At 47.3% G+C, this 25,434-nt stretch overlaps 1 protein-coding gene across 1 annotated transcript in view; it reads right to left on the bottom strand.

Annotated features, from left to right (window-relative positions):
• The window catches only part of LOC134207759 (uridine phosphorylase 1), a 137,091-nt gene extending 124,764 nt beyond the window's left edge, over positions 1 to 12,327 (bottom strand). Inside the window, exon 1 of the mRNA XM_062683632.1 lies at positions 11,979 to 12,327. The gene's annotated coding sequence lies outside the window, so the exon portion shown is untranslated. The remainder of the gene's footprint in view (positions 1 to 11,978) is intronic.
• Between the last annotated feature and the right edge of the window lie 13,107 nt (positions 12,328 to 25,434).

Raw genomic sequence — 25,434 nt, 5'->3', positions numbered from 1 at the left:
TAAATCGGTAATTCTTCAGCCGGATTTTCATTATCCAAAAAAACATGGAAGTTGATTATACGAGGCCATCGTAATGCTTGAGCATAAGACTCACGTAATAGGTTTAGTGCCCGATTTTATAGCGTTTTCCATATGAAAAAAAACGCGATTCTCGATTACGATTGCCTCCAGGCTCCCCCCACCCAACGCGCATCTACAGCTTCCACAATCTAACCATAACATAAAGATGGAATGATGTAATTACGTTTGCCAGTTTAAATATAATCAGCACAATACGCTTACGAGAGGTTCCTAGAATCGTACTGATATTAGAATCAAGGACAGAAGTACTTCACGTTATCTCAAGCATACACAGCAAAAAAAGAAAAAGAAAATAATTTGATTCAAATTTCAAGCGTAATGTCCGGTAACTCACATTTCAGCTAAGCTAGCACCATTCATACCTGACCGTGTTGAATAATTTTGAGTTGAAATTAATCAATATTTTTAACTGTGTGGTCAAAACAAATAACAAGTAGCCATTGAGCCAATGGGAATAAAATTAAGGACAAATAACTGTACAGGATTGAACGAATTAAACTCTAATTGAAAGGTGAAAATTTTGTGTATAATTAATATAGTTGGATCAATATGCACATGCTTTATGCAAAATGTATAGGCAACTTAAATTGAATTCTACAAGCTAGCGTCATTTGTATTCATATTGATTTTAAATTGCCGCAAGTTCAGTTCAAATGTTTTTAGTCAGCATATTTGGTGAACTTTTTTCACAGTTCCCTCTGTGTGCAGAGTATGCTTACGTGAGTAGTGCGTATTACTGTTTGCAAATGTGCCAGTGACCGACATTCTATATGGCTTCTTCTTCTTCTTCTTCTTCTTCTTCTTGGCATTACATCCCCACACTGGGACAGAGCCGCCTCGCAGCTTAGAGTTCATTAAGCACTTCCACAGTTATTAACCGCGAGGTTTCTAAGCCAGGTTACCATTTTTGCATTGGTATATCATGATGCTAGCACGATGATACTTTTATGCTTAGGGAAGTCGAGACAATTTCCAATCCGAAAATTGCCTGAACCGGCACCGGGAATCGAACCCAGCCACCCTCCGCATGGTCTTGCTTTGTAGCCGCACGTTTTACCACACTTACCACGGCATTCTATATGGCCTACCGATTAAATAGATAGAAGCGGGGTGTATTGGCCTATAGTGTAGATGACATTATTCACATTCTTAGAGAACGTTTATAATACTGATTCCCTAAAAAAAATCTGTGATAAGAAATTGACTTACGAATCTGATCCTTAATCAACGTCTCCCAACGAATCAAAGTCAAAAATAACAATTTTTAACTAACGAAAATTTAGCTATTCAGGAAACAATGAAGCTATATTCCCTAGAATGTCAGCTATTACAAGAAAATCAATTAATCAATAATATTCGCGCATAATAACAGCAAGATCTGCTATCCGCCGTCGACATCCTGATTATAAACTGTTTTACCCTTCTAAGCGTACTTTTCGCACACTTCGTTCAATTATAGATGGAGAGGCGTGAACATTTATCAACAGAACTATTTTCCAAGAAACACTTTGCGTTATCTCGATTAGGTCATACTATAGGAACTATAGATTTCATAGACGAGTAGAGGCCATTCATCAATAGGGTTTCTCACTCCATTCCCGGCATAACATGTGTAGAGTTGTCTTTATCATTTTTTTATTATATTATACATCGTTTTAAAATGCTTTTCATTAATTTGAAGTAACGTAAGTAAAGTAACTATGTAAGTTCTAAAATCATAACGATTGCTTTTCCGACATATCCCTTTGAAACGATGTTTCTCTCAATCTCTTAATCATTCAATCTCTCTCGGTAGAAAGCATTCAATCTCTGAACGGTAGAAAATGTGAGGAAAACGAAAATATAAACACTCCACGACAATGTGATGCCATGTAATACTAATCATGATCAGCTTAATATTTTATGCAAACAGTTTAATCATTTAAAGCTTTTTCAAACATTGAACAACTATTTTATTTCTACCTAGAAATAACAAAATAGAGTTAAAATTTGAATGTCTTTCCTTTCTATTGGAAAAGTTACTTTCCAGCACGTTTTGGCTAGTAATAATTGTGCCGATGTGAATTTTATTTGTAGCTTATGGATACGTTTTTAAATCATTTGAATAGTTGTTCAGGTACGTATTTCGACCTCAACAGTGAAGCCGTCTTCAGTGTCTCGTACTTGACACGACATGTCGTCAAGTCAAGTACGATACACTGAAGACGGACTTACTGTTGAGGTTGAAATACGTATCTGTCAAAGGTACAATGAAGTAATGGAATTAAATGGAATAGTACAAAGTAGTGTTATGACAAGTGAATATATTCCTAAAGCTTGAAATAATTTCATTATCAAAATAATATTGTTGCTAAATAATAATGACGAAGTATAACTGTAGCGAGAATTGTAACTATTGCCAGGTAGGAGGGATACCGTTCTGTTAAAGTGTAGAGATTAACACAGTGGTTTATAGAAACAATGTGAAAGTTTGAGATCTGATTAAATTCTCTACAATTACACGAATCGGGAGTAGTATGAACCTATATCTCAGGTATGAACGATTGAATAATATTCTTATATAGTTGGAAAAACTTTTAAAAATTATCAATCATAATCCTACGGACTTAAATTATTAGTTTTCTGTGTCGGCAATTCGTCCATATTCCCACGTAGTGATTTAAACTATTCGGGAATAATACCAGCAAGAACCCGCCGTCAACATCAAGATTATGAATTATTTTAACCTGCTAAGCGCACACGTTCAGTTATAGATAATGTGACCAGATAAATTTTGTGTGAGCGTGGGACAAAAAAAGTTCATAGTTTAATATGTTTTAAAAATACGCTTAAATCAAATCTTTCAATGTTTTATGTGTTACCAAAGCATAGTTTGCTAACTGTTCGATAAAAGGCAACTCATTTCAGAAGTCAAAGCTTTCTTCAAATGTTGAATGTGCAGCTCAATGTAGCTGCCATGGAGTTTCGTATAATTTTGAAGTTTAGCGGTTCCCAGTCCAATATCTGAAAAACTGTTGCAACTATCGAATTGCAGTTGAAAAGCGTTGCAGTTAAATGACTTTCAGCTGTTGATCGTCTAGTGTATAGAATGTTGTTAGATTTTTTTTGTAGCAATAGAAGCAATGATATCGAGCCTCGAAAATTGTTTTTCGAATAACCTAAATAACTCTTTCTAAAATACCTAATAAAAGTAGATACTGTGATTATAAATTAATTAGATCATATTTTGCTTAACCTTCCGGGACTCGCTTGGTTCTGGACTTCTCAGGTAGTCCCGCTTCTGTTGTTCTGTGCTTTTTTCGAAGATTTTGTACTATTTACAACGGCGCGAGTCCTCGAAGGTTAAAATCTATTCTGGTTGAAGCTTTCACCTTCAGGAATATGGTCCACGGTTTTAGTTCCAATTTATTTCCAAACAGGTGATACTGAATAGATATCTGCTCAGAAAATCAAAAATTCCGTCCCATTTCAGATCGCTTGCGATTCTGCAGGGAGAGCATCGTGCTTGAGTTTTGCATGCAGAATCGCATCGATTCGCTTATTCGTCAAAAAAGATTTCGTTTCAAAAAGCACCAAAACCCAATAAAAGCCTTTTTTTTATGTTACCTATGAATTTATTTTCCATTGTTTTAAGCAAAGAAATTATAAATTCGATTAATTCAACGGAGAATAACACGTAGAAATCAAGCAATGATGCAAACCGCGAGGCGAATCATGAACGATTCTCTGTGCCATGAGTCGGGTGGTGTTTGACTCGCGCTTGATTTAAATTTTGGAAAAGATTTAAGAATTTGTGTTTTTCCCAGGCATTGCAAACCATCCCATCATTTGATCTTTTGAGCAAAGATATTGATGAAATGATGGGATATCGATCTCAGTTATCTATCAGCTCAGTAAACAAAGTGCAATGTTCGTCATGGAGAAACATTTTTTCACAGCTCTTGTTGTAGCAACACCTTCGCAACGCGAACAAACTCTGAACTGCATTGTCTATCCGGATCATCATCAAACGCTCAAATGATAATATCTTTCCAGAGTGCTCTTTGATTAGGGATAATATCTTTGCCCTAGCAAAGATAATATCCTGTACTCAGATGATATTGTTATGCCTGGTTAGTTTTTCCCAACACTGCTATCTAATATCAACACAGTAAAGGTCGTCTTCTAACTGGAGTAGATTTTCCGCAAGATTTTGGTCCGCATGGCATTTAAATGGAGTGGAATTTTGGACGTTCCGTGTCGAAATCCAAGCAATTACGCAGCAGGAAATACATGGAAGCGAAATCTGCTATAATCAGGGTATAAGGCTTGGGTAAAACAAACTATAGAGATAATTTAGTCTGGGTCACAGGAAAACATCTTAATCTTGAATTCTATGATCCATATGATTGCCTTATAGAACATTAGTCTAAGTCAAAATTATAATTTTTTTGAAAATACTAAGTAATAGTTAATAACTGGGTGGTTCGGATAGAATCGATTTGGTTGTCAAGCTGAAGCCAAAAGTTTCTATTGTGCCGGAGCCAAACATTGAAGATTGTGGTTATGCACGTTTTAGATCTTATATTGAGAAGTATTGTTATTATTTGAGTAAAATATAAAAATAATCTTAGTTTGAGTATTGTATTCCATGTATACACATATTTTTACATTGTATTTCGAGTGGAAAATTAGTAGGAATGCAATGCAAAGCACTCGTTACGAAATTTCACGAGATTAAACAGCTTATTTGAGCTGCAATGTATGTAAACCATCATAAAGTCATGTAGAGCCTCGCGCATTTGAGCTTCCTGATGCAGCATGTAAAGAGAAATTCGAAGAGCGGGAAATGTTTGACAGCTAAGTAACTGCAAAATAATTTTGCTTATGGGAGTGATTTCAAACTATCCCTCTACTAGCTTGAGAGCAGAAAAGCGGCTCTATCCGCAGCACCCAGGTTAATAATGTATTCGATTTTTCTGTATTTCGCGGGACATTATCTAAAAATAAGTATAAGTCGAGTCAAGTACAAGACACTGAAGACGACCACACAGTTTTGGTCGAAATACGTATCTGCAAAGATAACGAAAATTAACTGGTGGAATTAAATGGACAGTGCTTTATTCGTCTTAGACGGTTTAAAAATAAGTGGAATGTGGGACGTTTCGCGGGACGCATTTCAGCGCGGGACAAATAGTGAAAATGCGGGACTGTCCCGCGAAACGCGGGATTCCTTTCCGGAATCCTGTCAGGATGGAATGCAGAAAAGTGATCCGGACAGGATTCCATCCGGACAGAATTTCATCCGGACAGGATTCCATCCGGAATCCGGACAGGATTCCATCCGGAATCCGGACAGGATTCCATCCGGAATCCGGACAGGATTCCATCCGGAATCCGGACAGGATTCCATCCGGAATCCGGACAGGATTCCATCCGGAATCCGGACAGGATTCCATCCGGAATCGGACAGATCCGGAATTCCATCCGGAATCCGGACAGGATTCCATCCGGAATCGGACAGGATTCCATCCGGAATCGGACAGGATTCCATCCGGAATCGGACAGGATTCCATCCGGAATCGGACGGGATTCCATCCGGAATCGGACAGGATTCCATCCGGAATCGGACAGGATTCCATCCGGAATCGGACAGGATTCCATCCGGAATCGGACGGATTCCATCCGGAATCCGGACAGGATTCCATCCGGAATCCGGACAGGATTCCATCCGGAATCCGGACAGGATTCCATCCGGAATCCGGACAGGATTCCATCCGGAATCCGGACAGGATTCCAGCCGGAATCCGGACAGGATTACATCCGGAATCGGACAGGATTCCATCCGGAATCGGACAGGATTCCATCCGGAATCGGACAGGATTCCATCCGGAATCGGACAGGATTCCATCCGGAATCGGACAGGATTCCATCCGGAATCCGGACAGGATTCCATCCGGAATCGGGACAGGATTCCATCCTGAATCGGGACAGGATTCCATCCGGAATCGGGACAGGATTCCATCCGGAATACGGACAGGATTCCATCCGGAATCGGACAGATTCCATCCGGAATCCGGACAGGATTCCATCCGGAATCCGGACAGGATTCCATCCGGAATCGGACAGGATTCCATCCGGAATCCGGACAGGATTCCATCCGGAATCCGGACAGGATTCCATCCGGAATCGGACAGGATTCCATCCGGAATCGGACAGGATTCGATCCGGAATCCGGACAGGATTCGATCCGGAATCCGGACAGGATTCGATCCGGAATTCGGACAGGATTCGATCCGGAATCCGGACAGGATAAGATCCGGAATCCGGACAGGATTCTATCCGGAATCCAGACAGGATTCCATCCGGAATCCAGACAGGTTTCGATCCGGAATCCGGACAGGATTTCATTCGGACAGGATTCCATCAGTAATCCGGACAGGATTCCATCAGGAATCCGGACAGGATTCCATCCGGAATCCGGACAGGATTCCATCCGGAATCCGGACAGGATTCCATCCGGAATCCGGACAGGATTCCATCCGGAATCCGGACAGGATTCCATCCGGAATCCGGACAGGATTCCATCAGGAATCCGGACAGGATTCCATCAGGAATCCGGACAGGATTCCATCCGGAATCCGGACAGGATTCCATCAGGAATCCGGACAGGATTCCAGCAGGAATCCGGACAGGATTCCACCAGGAATCCGGACAGGATTCGATCAGGAATCCGGACAGGATTCGATCAGGAATCCGGACAGGATTCCACCAGGAATCCGGACAGGATTCCACCAGGAATCCGGACAGGATTCCACCAGGAATCCGGACAGGATTCCACCAGGAATCCGGACAGGATTCCACCAGGAATCCGGACAGGATTCCACCAGGAATCCGGACAGGATTCCACCAGGAATCCGGACAGGATTCCATCCGGAATCCGGACAGGATTCCATCCGGAATCCGGACAGGATTCCATCCGGAATCCGGACAGGATTCCATCCGGAATCCGGACAGGATTCCATCCGGAATCCGGTCATGTATTAATTGGAACTTCATTTTTATTAATCACTTTATTTCGACATATAAATTATCCTAACCGAATTCCGGATGGAATCCTAACCGGATTCCGGATGGAATCCTAACCGGATTCCGGATGGAATCCTAACCGAATTCCGGATGGAATCCTAACCGGATTCCGGATGGAATCCTAACCGGATTCCGGATGGAATCCTAACCGGATTCCGGATGGAATCCTAACCGGATTCCGGATGGAATCCTAACCGGATTCCGGATGGAATCCTAACAGGATTCCGGATGGAATCCTAACAGGATTCCGGATGGAATCCTAACCGGATTCCGGATGGAATCCTAACCGGATTCCGGATGGAATCAAACCGGATTCTGGATGGAATCTAACCGATTCCGGATGGAATCCTAACCGATTCCGGATGGAATCCTGTCCGGATTCCGGATGGAATCTAACCGGATTCCGGATGGAATCCTAACCGGATTCCGGATGGAATCTAACTCCGGATGGAATCCCGGATGGAATCCTGTCCGGATTCCGGATGGAATCTGTCCGGATTCCGGATGGAATCCTGTCCGGATTCCGGATGGAATCCTGTCCGATTCCGGATGGAATCCTGTCCGATTCCGGATGGAATCCTGTCCGGATTCGGATGGAATCCTGTCCGGATTCCGATGGAATCCTGTCCGGATTCCGGATGGAATCCCGTCCGATTCCGGATGGAATCCTGTCCGGATTCCGGATGGAATCTGTCCGGATTCCGGATGGAATCCTGTCCGGATTCCGGATGGAATCCTGTCCGGATTCCGGATGGAATCCTGTCCGATTCCGGATGGAATCCTGTCCGGATTCCGGATGGAATCCTGTCCGCATTCCGGGTGGAATCCTGTCCGATTCCGGATGGAATCCTGTCCGGATTCCGGATGGAATCTGTCCGGATTCCGGATGGAATCCTGTCCGGATTCCGGATGGAATCCTGTCCGATTCCGGATGGAATCCTGTCCGGATTCCGGATGGAATCCTGTCCGGATTCCGGATGGAATCCTGTCCGGATTCCGGATGGAATCTGTCCGGATTCAGATGGAATCCTGTCCGATTCCGGATGGAATCCTGTCCGGATTCCGGATGGAATCCTGTCCGGATTCCGGATGGAATCCTGTCCGATTCCGGATGGAATCTGTCCGATTCCGGATGGAATCCTGTCCGGATTCCGATGGAATCCTGTCCGATTCCGGATGGAATCCTGTCCGGATTCCGGATGGAATCCTGTCCGATTCCGGATGGAATCCTGTCCGATTCCGGATGGAATCCTGTCCGGATTCCGGATGGAATCCTGTCCGGATTCCGGATGGAATCCTGTCCGGATTCGGATGGAATCCTGTCCGGATTCCGGATGGAATCCTGTCCGATTCCGGATGGAATCCTGTCCGGATTCCGGATGGAATCCTGTCCGGATTCCGGATGGAATCCTGTCCGGATTCCGGATGGAATCCTGTCCGGATTCCGGATGGAATCCTGTCCGGATTCCGGATGGAATCCTGTCCGGATTCCGGATGGAATCCTGTCCGGATTCCGGATGGAATCCTGTCCGGATTCCGGATGGAATCCTGTCCGGATGCCGGATGGAATCCTGTCCGGATGCCGGATGGAATCCTGTCCGGATTCCGGATGGAATCCTGTCCGGATGCCGGATGGAATCCTGTCCGGATTCCGGATGGAATCCTGTCCGGATTCCGGATGGAATCCTGTCCGGATTCCGGATGGAATCCTGTCCGGATTCCGGATGGAATCCTGTCCGGATTCCGGATGGAATCCTGTCCGGATTCCGGATGGAATCCTGTCCGGATTCCGGATGGAATCCTGTCCGGATTCCGGATGGAATCCTGTCCGGATTCCGGATGGAATCCTGTCCGGATTCCGGATAGAATCCTGTCCGGATTCCGGATGGAATCCTGTCCGGATTCCGGATGGAATCCTGTCCGGATTCCGGATGGAATCCTGTCCGGATTCCGGATGGAATCCTGTCCGGATTCCGGATGGAATCCTGTCCGGATTCCGGATGGAATCCTGTCCGGATTCCGAATGGAATCCTGTCCGGATTCCGGATGGAATCCTACCCGGATTCCGGATGGAATCCTACCCGGATACCGGATGGAATCCTAACCGGATTCCAGGATAGAATCCTAACCGGATTCCAGGATGGAATCCTAACCATAATGCGGATGGAATTGCTACTCCTTGATTGACTAGAACATGCGAAATTGTACAGCGAACCAAATTAATGGGGCTTAGGATTAGTTACCCATTCTCAATGTACACGTTTTGGAAGATGAAATATTTTCAGTCAATAACGGAGCCGGTCACGTTCTTACGATCATACAGGAAGAGAAGGATTGTTAGTTCGACTCTCGTTACTACTAGAGACCGAGTATATCTCTGCATCTCCACGATTGTCATGGGATAGGACATTGTGTTAGTTTCAAAGGATAATTTATCATGATTCACTTCGGTAAGCGATGTGATCTAAGGACCCAGACCCCAGATTTGCTCGTAGCTGCTCCAAAGCTGGAAATTGACTGCTTCAATGTTAGAATGAGGACGCTGTTAAAGCTTCCGACCTTAAGGCTTGCGCCTCCAGAAGTACTCGAGTAGCAAAGTACATGTTGGATAACTATTCTAGCCTCAAAATGTATTTAGCGTCCCAAAATTACTCTTTGGTGAAAGATTCGAGCAACATATTAGGTTTTGTCCGGCATTTGTATGGAGGCCCGCCACTGTGCGGCTCAAATATTTTTGGACCATCATGCGATTACTTATTGGCCGCACCAAGCACAAACTCGGGATACGCGAATGTTCTCGACCTACTTGACACACCCGATCTCACACCAATTGATGTAATCATTTACTGAGATTATTTGTGCATATTTGAAACTGAAATCATGGTAACAGATGGATATTTTTATGTCTAAATATTCACAACCAATAAATGTGTATCCGAAAAAATCGTTCAAATCCGGAGACTTCTCTCCCTGCAGCCATGGACCGAGCTGATAGGAGGTCGTACACTAATTACGTAAGCACTTATGAGAGTAGGGGGGTCTGCCATTTTCATACATTCCATATAAATAAAAAAAAATGCAGGGGAAAAATCTTACATGGGGTGACGTGGGGTTAAAAACATACAGAAAAAATGCTTACTAAATGCCTAGAGACAAATTCTATGTACTGCAGAGGCCACTCTGGCATTAATTATACATAGGGAGCGGGACCATTTGGGCAGCACCCCCTATTCCCGTCCTCAACGTTAATAACTCGACCGCGTTCCAACCAAATGGCCTGATTTTTTGTACATCACTAGATATCGACAGAAACTAACCATGTACTAAAAAAAACAAGTAATTCGGTTGTAATGCGATAGAGTAATGAACGTTGTGGACGGGAATAGGGGGAGCTGCCCAAATGGTTCTCTACCCTATACAGATAAAAATATCACAGCAATCAATAGATGAACACTTATTTCTTAAGTCTACGAGAAGCGTCCCAAAACAATTTAGAAGGGAACTTATGCCAGGGCATCATGCACTTGGAGAACGTTAGTTGCTGTCGGTTTCAAACTAAATGATCTGGTAGACCATTTGATCTGAGCTTGAAAATTAGAAAAAGCGTATTCAACAGGGAACCTGAGGGATAATGATGACTCGTCGAAGACCACGGTCACCAGTATCGATTCGCTCGCTTACTTATTACTTATTTACTTACTTACTCGCTTATTCAGAAAGCATCGAACGAACTACAAATAAAGGAACGTAATTGGTACAGGATGTCTCGATTGATTTCCAAACACCTCAGAAAATGACAAAATTACTTCCAAAACTAGCAGAAAGTGAAGCAACAACAGCGATTGTTGAAAGCTCAAACAACAAACGAACGACGACAACGTTTGTCGATTGTCGCCGGTTTCGTTGGGTGGCGATGGGTGGGCCTGGGCCCTTTGCGGTACGCAATCGCTTTTCCCGAGCCCTTACACTCGTAATGCGTCCTTTCTTTGTGTGGTGCTTCGTCGGTCGGTTTAGTTTAGAGTTACGTGTGCCTTAGGATGGGACAAATTTAGACTTATTGATCGGAAAAGCTCTACAGAATCTATGAATACATACGTAGCCTAAATATAGCTGCTTCAAGAGACACACGTCTGGCTTGGAAATTACCCAAATAAAGATAATAAGAATAAGAATAACGTCACCGGTCCACTATTTGTCAATAAAAAAAATTATAAAACATGATTTCATAAACGATTTATTTTTCCTGTATGTAGAGGGCCCCCGAAGAATTAACAGAAAATGTTTTTTTAAATGATGTATTCAAAAGTACGATTTTATCAAATTTGTTTAAATAAAAAAGTACTCGAAGCGGAATCAAGTCATAAGTGTCAAATGAGCTATTTGATGAAGACCCTAAAAATAGCTGCATTTCTTCCTTATTGTCTCCGTATGAGTCTTGTTTAACTACATAGAGAAAATGCTAGAATAAAATATTACTGATTCTGTAGAAATTGGAACCAGAATCATTTAAAATAATAGTTAATAGAAATTAGTTTTAAATAATAGAAATAGTTGTGAACGAAAATCCATAGTTTGTTCCACCCTAATATGCAGTGCACCCGTACCGCATGCGGGAAAAGGCGGCGAATATCGATTTTCATTCAAGCTGTCTGTTAAAAGTTTGACTTTGACTGATAAGTATGTCCCCAGGAAGCAGAAAACATTTCAGTGAGCTTCCGAGACTGGATTACCTTTGAGAAATGGATTCTTCAGGAGAAACGGCGACAAATTAATCAGACTTCAGTTATGAAAAGAAATGGTTGGATCATCCAAACTCTTGTGCAATGTACCTTCGATTACTTCGGCAAGCTGTGTCCCACTGCTTCAACAATTATGACGCTTGTTCCCCACTTGATAGTTTACCGTGCTCCAATTTTTATATCGATCCAATTAGGGCCCGATTCCACTTCACACACTGTTTGCTCAAAACTTTCTCAGATTTCAACACCGAAAAACACGGACAGAATAGGAAAGTCTTCAACCTGAAAGTAAAATCCACTCCGGGAAACCGTAAAAAACGACCAAAAACCAACCAACACCGCGACTACCCTAAGTAACAGATCTACTAAGACTGAAGAAGACCGAAATCCGAGATACCGAAACGACCCGCCCGAGTTCACGACCGACGTTCGGAGAGCAAAAGAGGAACGCGCGCTCCGGTGCCAGATTATAAAGGGCGACCGTCGCGAAGATTTTCGTCGTCCTATCACTCTGCGCTCTGTTGTTGTGGCGTGGTTTCTTTTACATATTCTGTGCTGGTCACGCGGTAACGCGATTCTGGCAAGCGAAAAAAAAAACTCTAATCAAAATTCTTCCTTTTTGCATTCCTGTTTTGACCATGCTGCTGATATGAGATAGCACGCAGCACGGCAAAGGAGAGCGGCGCACATGGCAGCAAGCAGCAACCGAGGCAGCAGAGCGACCGGTCTAAACAACGGCCGACATCAATCAGTAATACATAAAGGTACTTACCGCGTGGTGCCGGATTCCGGGACTAGGTGGACTTCAGCTGTTGATTATGACAGATTTTTTTTGGGATAATACCCCATGCAAACGAAATCTGAAATTAATAACAAGTTTTAATATTAGTTCCTTCTGTTGTTAACTCAAAAAACGCCGAAAGATTCATAACCTGTTTGAAGAAGAAGTTTATCTATCAGTTATCCGAAACAATTCTATGGAGTCGAAAACAAATTGAATAACAACAAAACTCGCAACGGCATCTATCGCAATTTCCTATCCATTACAAGTTGCGACGAGGCAGCACCGATTTGCCCGTTCTTGGAAAATCGGTGGGTTAAGATCAAAGCACAAAATCAAAGAATCGTTCATATCTTGCTCCTCGATTGGGTCAACTTAAATGATTAAGAAGCAATGAATTGTAAGAATACAAGAGACTGCTCACTATAGTGTACACTTTTCTATCATTGGTTTCTATCATCACCAAGATCACCTTGTTAACGTCTGATCATCGACACATTTTAAGCAATGCCTAATGACATTTTAATAGATTCGAATGTAAAATGTAACCGTCGTTTAGTTGTCGGTTAAGAACAAATGCATTGAAACATCGATACAGTGAAAAGAGCAGTTCAAATTGAATCTGCAAGCTGTGTCTCTGTGTTCAGAGTTAGATGTTAAACATATATAAAGCTTTCGAAGCAAAGCAGTACCAATTTCGGCCATAAACGGTATTCAATGTACGTACTCAGTTTTCGGCATAATTAGTGGCAGTTCGTACGCACACGCGCGTTGTCGACGTATTTGTCAACCCGAAGCAAACAACTCGTGCCAGCGAATGACGATGGGTGCCGCTGTGGATTCTTATCGATAAAGTTTTACATTACAGTAGAAATGGAGTTCTGAAAGCTTTGATTTTGTCTTAACTCATGGGGACGCATGGTTGTCTATTTTATGGAAATTCTTATGCTATGAAGTGTATGTATTGCATGAGCCATGAGAAACTCAAACTAAGCTTATCGCAATTTGAAGCAATGCGTATTTCTTTTGCAACTCATTGCATAAATAACACAGGATCCATTATAAACGAAAAGATGATATCAGAGGTCACCTATAAACAACGAGGTTGTTGAGAAGAAGGGTTCAACGAAATTAAAAAAAAAAACTTACTCAAAAACAACACAAAAGTCGGAAAACACTTTAAAAACCCAGAATTGTCCACCTAGCGGTGATGTGGCCTTTCTCGTGTACTATAAAATATAACAAGAAAAGCACAAACTGCACTTCAGGGAGATAAATTCAGTTATTTTCATCAATTCGCATTCATTTGCGTTCATTTGAATGCATTGCACCAGTTTTCGAAAAAAAAAATTTTTAGATTTTGAATTTTTTTTATAGATTTTTGAGAAAAATGGGGAAACAAACCATGTTTTTTCAATAACTCCAGAACGCAATAGCCGTTTGGGCCAATTTTCAAGAGCGAAAAATAAGGAAGGATTCTGGGTCGAATGCAACCTGTTGCAAGCAAATCGGATAAGGCTAAGGACAAAAAAGTGTCTCACATTTTTACACACACACACACACACACACACACACACACACACACACACACACACACACACACACACACACACACACACACACACACACACACACACACACACACACACACACACACACAGGGGGCAGCAGGGACTTTGTCCAAGGGCTTGACGACCCCTCCCCATGGCCACTGCGAGTCAGACCGGGACCATTGTCCCTAACCCCTAATCCCAAGGCGTCAAGCGACCCGTGCCGAGGGGATGCATGGCCAGGGGGTGAAATAATAAGCTAGGCCTTTAACGGAGCCTGTGGGGTACCTGGGCACCCTCCACAGTAATTGTCCCTTACCGCGTCATGCTGGGCTCTGGCGTGGTGGACCTCTTTCCCGAGGCCACTCGTGGGACCAAAATGGAAAACCAAGGCAATTCTTCAACTAGTGGTAGTAGTGTAGGCGACAACCCCTTCGCAAGAGGTGGGTTGTTCAGGTCTCCGCCTAGGAGGCCAGAGGCAATAGTCGGCAGCTCAGTGCGCAGCGCCAGCGTGGGTCACTTAACCTTCCTCTCGGCTAAAAAACGCCGGTAGAGGTTATTGACGGCCCATGGCTTGTGGAGGCGATGAACCGCAAACGCGATGGGCTTTCGGCCTTCGAGGTGGCGACGGAACAGCTGGACGCCATCATCGACTTTGCGTCATCGAAGCATAATATCAGTAAGGACCTCAAGAGGAGCTTGCAGAAACTTCGAAAGTCGATGTTGGACGCCAAGCTGGAAAAGGCGGTCGGGACGGCCAAGTGCGAACCCGTGAAATCCATGGAGTCAAGGTCTACCCAGACTGAGGCCCAAGAATTCGCGGATTTGGGCAAGGTCGAATCGACCGAGGACGTGCCAGCGAAGACGGTGGTGCCAAAGTCTGCCCAGACCGAGGCTCAAGTATTCGCGGGCACGTCGGGGGTGGCTGCTCCAACGGAGCAGACACAAAAACGGGGGAGACAGTCTCCAGGGGATAAGCTCCCTGGGGGCCGCCCCAAAACGCGGAGGGTTACTACCCCGAACAAGGGTAGTGGGGCTGGGAAGCCGAACCCCGACCATGTACCTCCAAAACCGGGGGAGGAAGGACCTGGAAAGGTCCGTCCACCCAGGAAAGACGGTGGTAAGGGGTTACGGCAGGCTGAGAGCTCTCAGCCGCCCCAGACCAGGGAAATAGAGGGGGATGACGCCTCCTGGACCCTGGTCAAGAATAAGAGGAAACCGAAGACGTCAAGGGTCGAAATGAAGGCCCAGGCGAATGAGGGTAGCAGAAAGTCTAGGGTAGGCGCCAATCGCTCCAGAGGCGATGCCCTAGTCATCAAAACGGACGAGGCTAAGTACTCGGACGTCTTGAAGGCGATGAGGAGTGACGTCAAGCTCGGTGAACTCAGCGCCGACGTACGTCGAATAAGACGTACCCGGACGGGCGAGATGATCCTCGAGCTAAAGCGGGGCGTCTCGCAAAAGGGCGCCGCCTACAAGAAGTTGGCGGAGGAAGTCCTAGGCGAGACGGTCAAGGTGAGGGCACTCACGACGGAGGTGAATCTAAGGGTTAAAGACCTGGACGAGATCACCGAAGTCGAAGAGCTCGTCACGGCACTGCGGCGACAGTGTGAAGTGGAGGCGTCCACCGCAGCCGTTCGGCTACGGAAAGGTCCAGCAGGGACACAGGTAGCATTGGTTCGGCTACCTGCAGCTGACGCCAAGGTAGTCAAGTTAGGGAGCGTCAAGGTGGGGTGGTCGGTATGCCCTGTGGGCATATACGAGCAACCCGAAGTTTGCTTCAAGTGCCTGGAACCGGGGCACAAGCAATGGGACTGCAAAGGCCCTGACAGAAGCAAGCTCTGTCGACGCTGCGGATTGGAGGGACATAAGGCACAATGCTGCACGAACCCTCCCAACTGTTTGATCTGTTGCAGCAAAGCTGCGAACAGCAAGCACCCCATGGGGGGTTCGAAGTGCCCGGCGTTTAAGCGTGTTGCAAAATCACAGTGCAGGTAACGCAGCTAAACCTGAACCACTGTGATGCAGCCCAGCAACTGCTGTGTCAGACAGTTGCTGAATGGGGACGGATATCGCCATCATAGCAGATCCTTATCGGGTACCCGCCAGGAACGGTAATTGGGCCACCGATGGTTCTAAAATGGCGGCGATATGGACAACGGGGAAATACCCAGTTCAAGAGTTGGTGTCTTCGACACACGAGGGCTTCGTCATTGCCAAAATCAACGGGGTCTTCTTCTGCAGCTGCTATGCGCCTCCTCGATGGTCGATCGAGCAGTTCGGTCGAATGCTAGATTGTTTGACGGCTAACTTGATGGGGCGTAGGCCGGTGGTGATAGCGGGGGACTTCAACGCTTGGGCCGTGGGATGGGGAAGCCGATCCACGAATCAACGGGCAGATCCTGCTGGAATCACTGGCCATGTTGGATGTGGACTTGGCTAATGTCGGTACCAAAAGTACCTACAGCTGGAACGGCGCCGAGTCGATTATCGACGTTACGTTCTGGAGCCCTGGCCAAACGAGTAGTTCGAACTGGAGGGTAGATGATGGCTACACTCACAGCGACCACCTGGCGGTTCGCTACAGTATCGACTATACGACCAGCATTCAGCGGACGGAAGAAGGGGCGAGGCCTAGTCCTCGTATGTGGAAGACATCATACTTCGACGACGAGGTGTTTAAGGAAGCGCTCCGCCGCGAGCACAATACTCTCGGTCTGAGTGGCGAGCAGCTGGTAACAGTATTCGCGCGTGCATGCGATGCCACCATGCCTAGGAAAGTCCACCCTAGGAATGGGAGACCACCGGCTTACTGGTGGACTCAAGCAATTGCGAACCTGCGCCGCGCCTGCCTACGGGCAAGGAGGCGGATGCAGCGAGCACGCACAGAAGAGGAGCGTGTTGAACGACGGGTGGCGTTCGTGGCTGCTAGAGCCGCTCTGAAGACTGAGATTAGATCAAGCAAAAAAGCCTGCTTCGAGGGCCTGTGTCAAAGTGCCAACGCGAATCCATGGGGTGACGCCTGTAGGGTCGTAATGGCCAAGACACGTGGGGCGATGACTCCTACAGAGCGGTATCCAGAGATGCTGGAGAGGATCATCGCGGGCTCTTCCCACGTCATGACCCAAGCCCCTGGCCTCACTTTGTGGAGCTGTGGACGAGGGAAGAGTAACTGTGGCGGAACTTGCGGGGATTGCACAGTCCCTTAGTGTAGGTAAGGCGCCAGGACCGGATGGTATTCCGAACCTGGCCATTAAAGCGGCCATTGCTGAGGCTCCCGAGATGTTCAGATCTGTCATGCAGAGATGCCTGGACGAGGGAGTCTTCCCTGAAGCATGGAAAAGGCAGAGCTTGGTCCTATTGCCAAAGGCGGGAAAACCACTGGAGGATCCGTCGGCATATAGACCAATATGCCTGCTTGATATGGCGGGGAAGGTGCTCGAGAAGATCATCCTCAACAGGCTGTTGATACGCACGGAGGGTGCGGATGGTCTATCGAGTAACCAGTTTGGCTTCCGAAAGGGTAAGTCGACCGTAGACGCTATCTTGTCGGTTACCAAATCCGCGGAGATAGCTATCCAGCGTAAGAGGAGGGGAGTTCGCTATTGTGCAGTAGTGACTCTCGACGTGAGGAATGCTTTCAATAGTGCCAGTTGGGCAGCTATTGCAGATGCGCTCCTGCGTCTTGGAATTCCCGAGTACCTGTACAAGATTCTCGGAAGCTACTTCCAGAATCGAGTACTGGTATACGACACGGAGGCGGGTCGGAAGTGTGTTGACATAACCTCAGGGGTTCCGCAAGGTTCCATACTGGGTCCGGTGTTATGGAACGTCATGTACGACGGTGTCTTGAGGTTGAAGCTCCCGGTGGGCGTGGTAATCGTTGGCTTCGCTGACGATATTACGCTGGAGGTCTACGGCGAATCGATCGAAGAGGTGGAGTTGACTGCAGCCCACTCGATCGCAATTGTGGAGGAGTGGATGAGTTCCAGGAAGTTAGAACTGGCTCACCACAAGACTGAGGTGGTTGTTGTTAACAATCGAAAGTCGGAGCAGCAAGCGGTGATAAGGGCAGGCAACTGCACGATCACCTCTGAACGCTCAATCAAACTCTTGGGGGTAATAATCGACGATAAGCTCACCTTTGGTAGCCACGTCAATTACGCCTGCAAGCGTGCCTCCACAGCTATAGTGGCATTGTCCCGGATGATGTCCAATAGCTCTGCGGTTTATGCCAGCAAGCGCAAGCTTCTGGCTAGTGTCGCTCTGTCCATACTGAGGTATGGGGGGCCAGCTTGGGGCACGGCCTTGCGTATTAACTGCTACAGAACGAAGTTAGAAATTACGTATAGGCTCATGTGCCTAAGAGTTGCGAGCGCGTACCGTACCGTGTCGCACGATGCACTTTGCGTCATCACCGGTATGATGCCTATTGACATCGTTATCGGTGAAGACATAGAGTGCTTTGAAATGCGCGGCACGAGAGGCATCCGCAGGACTGTCAGGTTGGCCTCAATGGTCAAATGGCAGCGTGCGTGGGACAGTTCCACTAAGGGTAGATGGACACATAGGTTGATACCGGAGATAGGTACGTGGGTCAAGAGGCGCCATGGAAATCACTTTCCACCTGACCCAGGTCCTTACAGGCCATGGTTGCTTCAGACAGTACCTACACCGGTTCGGACACTCGGCCTCGCCCGAGTGTCCGGTGTGCGTTGGTTTAGAGGAAACGGCGGAACACGTGTTGTTCGTGTGCCCGCGTTTTCGCACAATGCGTGACCACATGCTTGCCACATGTGGTCTGGACACTATCCCGGACAACCTAGTTCGGAGGATGTGTAAAGATGAAGTTGGCTGGAACGCCGTTGTATCGGCTATCGTCCAAATCGTCTCGGAGCTACACAGAAGGTGGCGCGTGGACTCGAGGGATGGCTAGTTCAGGCGCAAATAAGAGGTGGTCCAAGGGTTCGGAGTCGGCTTCATGGGTCATACCGGTGCCCTGTGGTCGAACTCGATCCTTTTATCGAACAAGTGGCCGCGTGAAAAACAACATGGTATCGTCGCTTTCGCGGCGTCGCTCAACCGGGGGGGTTCCGAGCCCGAGGACGGAAAGGGGTCCTCGTCAAGGCTGGGGCAGGCGTAGGCACCGCGTCGGCAAGTCCCTCTGTGTGCTGGCGAATAGGCCCTATCGCAGAAAGGTCAATTTGGGGTGCACGCGGCATCATCATTCTTGATACCAGTCGTGCAGAGGGAAGCAGGTGCGAAGTCGACCCTGCCCACCTTCCGAGGACATAGGGCCACCTGGAAAGCCGGCAATGCGCTGGCACGATACCATGGTGTTCTTCTAAAAAAGCGAGTCACGATGTTCGATGCTGCAAGGACACGCAGCTAACCTCGAGGGTGCGTTATGCACTGGCCCCCCTTTGAAGCATTACTTTCTGGTTGTACCGAAGGGACGATGGGCTTGGCGGCAATGGAAACGGTCTAGCTGGTCGGGGATGCAGTCCTGCCTCCCTCATTGGAGGTGGCCCCTAACCCAGCACTTCCTGGTCAACCCAGGATGTCTGTTGAGCAGATTCCCCCTCCATTGTTTAGGAAGAAAAAAAAACACACACACACACACACACACACACACACACCTCGTTTGGCCTCGGGTCGTCGGGGCGCCAGCGAACCGCAAGTCTTCTGCTAACCGGAATCGTTGGACCGACCTCGGCACTCGAATTGCCAACCTGCTGAAGAAAGAAGAAGGAAGTGCTTCGGGTATGTAGGGCACCGCCAGTGCGGACGTCATCCACCACCGGAACTGTCGGACCACCTCTGCAACCCGAAGACGAAGACGACGCAATGCGCGAAAGCGTCCCCTGCGATAGCCGCCGGTAGTCGGGGCACCATCAGTGCGGAAGTTTCCTTCACCGGAACTGGTGGACCACCCTCGACGCCGGGGGGAGTTAGGAGGATTCGAGTCAGGAAGTTTGGTGCATGATCGTCGAGGGATCGAGACTACGTTGCAGTGGAGCAGTGGATTAGCCAGCCAATCGGCGAACTAGCATAAGCTAGGGGCCGGAATTTTAGAAGAAGTGCATGAGCACAGCCCCTCCCCCTTCCCGAAATAGTCGCAGCATCCCGTGGTCCCGGGGGGATCGAGGCAAGGAAGATAAGGGACCCGGTTTATCCGGTAGGCACATTTTTAGCAGGTCGGGAGGAGCCCATCCCTGTTCGCCTTCGAGCATAGTGTGGATGCTCGAGGTGTCTGTCGCGCTGATTTTTGGTGGCCTTGTAAATAAAAAAAAATACACACACACACACACACACACACTCAACCACTGTGATACCGCACAGCAACTGCTGTGGCAATCCGCAAGAGAATCGAAGTGCGACGTAACGATCATTTCGGACCCATATCGTATTCCATCAGGAGACGGGAATTGGGTAGCAGATGACGCTGGAACCGCCGCAATATGTACAGTAGGGAGATATCCTTTCCAAGACATCGTGTACCGTGCAGCTGAAGGCTTTGTGATCGCCAAAATTAACGGAGTCTATATATGTAGCTGCTACGCACCTCCACGTTGGACAAGTGATCAGTTTAATCAGATGCTGGATACGTTAGTAGCGGAGCTTACCGACAGGAGGCCAGTCGTCATCGCTGGTGACTTTAATGCCTGGGCGTTAGAGTGGGGCAGCCATCTCACTAATCAAAGAGGTTGGAGTCTGCTGGAAGCACTTGCTAGGCTAAATGTAGATCTGGTTAACGAAGGATCGACGAGTACCTACCGGAGAGATGGCAGAGAGTCCATAATTGATGTTACCTTTTGCAGTCCTGCATTAACGAGGAACATAAACTGGAGAGTCTGCGAAGGCTATACACATAGCGATCATCAGGCGGTCCGATACTGCGTCGGAGAGAAAGTAGCGATACAAGCACGTGAGTGTGGTACCAAAGAGCTTAGGTGGAAGACAGAAACCTTTAACAAGGAGGTGCTAGCAGAGGCAATTAGATTCGAGCGCAACCTGGTAAACCTGAGTCCAGACGAGCTGGTTGCAGCATTGACTCGAGCCTGCGATGCAACCATGCCGAGAAAAGTACAGCCACGACATGTCCGCCGTCCAGTCTACTGGTGGAATGGAACGATCGCTGAACTCCGTCGCAACTGTCTTCGAGCAAGAAGGAGAATGCAGAGAGCCCGCAACAATGTCGAAAGAGAAGATCGTAGACTTGTGTTCAGCGCAGCAAGAGCTGCTTTCAAAAAGAAAATTAGGCTCAGCAAGGCAGCCTGCATGCAAGAGCTCTGTCGTAACGCAGATGCTAACTCATGGGAGGGTGCATACAGGGTCGCTATGGCAAACATTAGAGGTCCATCGATACCGCCAGAGAGGTGCCCAGAAAAGCTTAGGACAATTATCGAAAGTCTGTTTCCACACCACGAGCCAACGGTCTGGCCACCCACACCGTATGGCGAAAATAACACCAGTACGAATGAAGCCCTGCTTACGAATCAGGAACTCATCACTGCTGCGAAAAGCCTAAAAGCAAACAAAGCTCCTGGACTAGATGGTATCCCCAACCTGGTCTTGAAAGCAGCGATCCAGGCGAACCCGGATATGTTCCGTAGCACGTTGCAGAAGTGCATCGATGAAGGAAACTTTCCCGATTGCTGGAAGCGGCAAAAACTAGTATTGCTGCCGAAGCCGGGTAAGCCACCCGGAGACCCATCGTCCTACAGACCTATTTGTCTGCTAGACACGGTCGGAAAACTCCTGGAGAAGGTCATCCTCAACAGATTAACTATCTACACAGAAGGCGACAACGGATTATCGTTCAAGCAGTTTGGGTTCGAAAGAGCAGATCCACAGTTGACGCTATCCGGGAAGTCGTAGAAGCAGCTGAAGCAGCCAAGAAGCAAAAGAAGAGGTAACCGCTACTGCGCGGTGGTTACCTTAGACGTGAAAAATGCGTTCAACAGTGCGAGTTGGGAAGCAATAGCTAACTCTCTACACAGGATGAGAGTTCCGGGATACCTTTGCAGAATTCTAAAGAGCTATTTCGAGAATCGGACATCGGTTTACGAAACACATGAGGGACTAAAGAGAGTACGAATAACTGCTGGTGTTCCACAAGGTTCTATCCTGGGACCGACGTTGTGGAATGCTATGTATGACGGGTTATTGCAGCTTAGACTACCAAGAGGCGTGAAGATAGTTGGGTTTGCGGACGACGTGGTACTCCCGGTAATCGGAGAAACAGTAGATGAGGTGGAAGTACGTGCTATGGAGGCCATAGGAATAGTGGAGAACTGGATGTGCGGAAAAAAGCTGGCATTAGCCCACCATAAAACCGAAGTGATGATAATCAGCAATCGAAAAGCAGTTCAGCATACTACAATCACGGTCGGGGAGGTCACCATCGAGTCGAAGCGAGAAGTGAAGCATCTGGGGGTAATGATCGATGACCAGCTCAACTACAACAGCCACGTCGATTACGCTTGCGATAAGGCAGCAAAAGCCACCACAGCATTAACCAGAGTAATGGCGAATAGCTCTGCGATTAGTAGCAGAAAGAGGAGACTCCTAGCCAGCGTTTCTACTTCTGTACTCAGATACGGTGCTCCCGTCTGGGCGGCAGGAGGAATCACGAAAAGGAACCTGACACGGCTCAACAGCACATACAGGTTAATGGCTATGCGGGTGGCAAGTGCGTACCGGACCATTTCGATGGATGCGGTCTGCGTCATAGTAGGCATGACTCCCATCAAAATCTTATTGGAGGAAGATTGTGCCTGCTATGGACTACGTGGAACGATGGGAGCACGCAAGATTGCGAGAGTCGATTCGATGCGAAAGTGGCAGCAGGATTGGGACAGTAGTTCGAAAGGAAGGTGGACCTATCGGCTCATTCCGAACCTGCAGTCGTGGGAGGACAGAAAACACGGAGAAGTCAACTTCTTTCTGACGCAGTTCCTGTCAGGCCATGGATGCTTCAGGAAGTATTTGCATAGATTCGGACACGCAGAGTCTCCACTTTGTCCGGCCTGTCCGAACTGTGAAGAAACACCGGAGCACGTGATATTCGACTGTTCACGATTCAGGGCAGAACGGAGTTGGATCTCAACGGTGAGCACTCGAAGCATAAATCCCGACAACATCGTTCAGGAAATGTGCGAAAATGAAAATACGTGGAACATGGTGAACAGAGCAGTAACGCAGATCATGCTGTCGTTGCAGCGAAAATGGCGTGAAGACCAGAGAGCACTGGATAGTGAGCGAAGGAGATGAATAGTAGCCGATCGTGGGAAAACGACCGGTTCGGAGTCGTCGGGGCGCCAGTGAACCGGAAGCCATCCTTCAACCGGAATCACTGGACCGACCTCGGCACTCAATCGGTACGCCCAATGATCGATGTAACCGTGCCGTAATTAAGAAGTGAGAGCAATTGTACGAGCGCCAAATGCAAAACGTATCGTAGTGGAGTACGTAGTCATACTTGCATCAGTAATGATGAGGAGAATGCAGCGAACTAGCAATGCTGGACAAGTGAAGTGCATGAGCACAGCCCCTCTCCGAAGTATTGACATCCAGTAAGTCCCGAAGGGACCAGGGCATTAGAAGAGAGGGTAACTCAAGTAACCTTCTGTTGCTTGGGTGGGTTTAGTGGGTTCGGCGGGCTGGCCTTCTGCTTTCCGCGCTAACCCCACTCCCTGAGTGTTAATTTCAGGCAGATTTGCCTTCATCCCTCTACAAAAAAAAAACACACACACACACACACACACACACACACACACACACATATATATATACATACAGACATCACCTCAACTCGTCGAGTTGAGTCGATTGGTATATAACACTATGGGTGAAATGTTAGAAACCTTGGTCACCTCTACCCAAGCTTGAGACAGACACAGACACAAAAATGATGATCATCCAGTTCAGTTTCTAATTCCAACGGTGATAGTTAGAGAATTTTTTTTGTAAGGACCTAGATAAGAACCAAGGATGGATTTTAGGAGTTTGGGGGCAGCAGGGACTTTGTCCAAGGGCTTGACGACCCCTCCCCATGGCCACTGCGAGTTAGGGGGCCTGTCTAGGATGTGGTGGGGTTTGACAGTGGGCTCTGTTGATCCTCTATAAAAAGCTGCATGTGTCTGCAAGCAGGCCCTATCAAAGCGACCGTGCGCCACTCAAAGCACACAAGCCCAAGAGGAGTGCCAACCGGCACATCAGGATTCATACCAGTAAGATCCTGATTATGGTATACTGGTCACGGCAAACGACATTGGACGATTCTCGGTTTATGGATAGGACTAGGCGTATATGGGCTGACAGTCGAGCTATTCTGTTTCCTGAGTAAAAAAGAGTGACATCTTCTTGAAATGGCAAGCAGGCTAATGGTTCGTCTGCCTCCGTCCCGATAAACAACCTGGCAGGCCTCCGGTAACGCTCAAAACCTGTCACCTATACCGGTGGGTAGTAGGTTCAGATGCACCATTCCTGATTTACACCGATCCGGCTCTGAACACGGTGTTATAAGGCACCGGAGTCAACCCTTGCATGGACCTCACTGTTTACAAAGGCACCCATGGGATCATAAGAGGCGACTATCTACAACAGGTAGAGATAACGGCCCGGAGGGGGGGCCCTTTTAACATGGAAACAAATTCTACAAACAACGAAGGAGCAGGCGGGGCGAATGTTTTCGCAAAGAGTGGGAAGCTGCAGCGATCTCCAGTGATGTCGCAGGCAGCAGTAGCGAGTACCAGTAGTACGGCCAAGACTGCTGAGTACCAGGCAGGCCAACAGGAGCTAGGATCCGGGAATAGGGTGTCCACCCAAAAATCGGAAAGTAGTGCTACTCAGGAGGAGCTACAATTCAGGAGGTCCAACCTGATGGAGGTGCGGAAGCGAGTCAACGAGCTTTATGACTTCGTGAAGGACAAGCACAATGTTCACACGAAGATCAAGCTTCTAGTGACGAGCATTAAGTCCGCCGTAAAGCAGCCGAACACGAACAGATCGCGCTGAAAAGAAAGCCGAAGCAGCTGAAAAGTTGCTGAAAGATGCGGCGGAGCATACAGCAGTTGGGACACAGCAGGCACCCAAAAGTCCCCGAACCACTCGCACGGAAAAACGAGGAAGGGATTCGCCTGGAGAGCAGGAAGGCACGAAAAAGCAACGGAACGTGCAAGACTTTGCCAGCGTTCTGAAGGAACGTGTC

Source organism: Armigeres subalbatus, chromosome 1 (assembly GCF_024139115.2).
Source record: "Armigeres subalbatus isolate Guangzhou_Male chromosome 1, GZ_Asu_2, whole genome shotgun sequence".
Taxonomy (NCBI): Eukaryota; Metazoa; Arthropoda; class Insecta; order Diptera; family Culicidae; genus Armigeres; species Armigeres subalbatus.
Note: the sequence above shows the minus strand (reverse complement) of the source record. Positions and strands in the feature narration are given on the sequence as shown.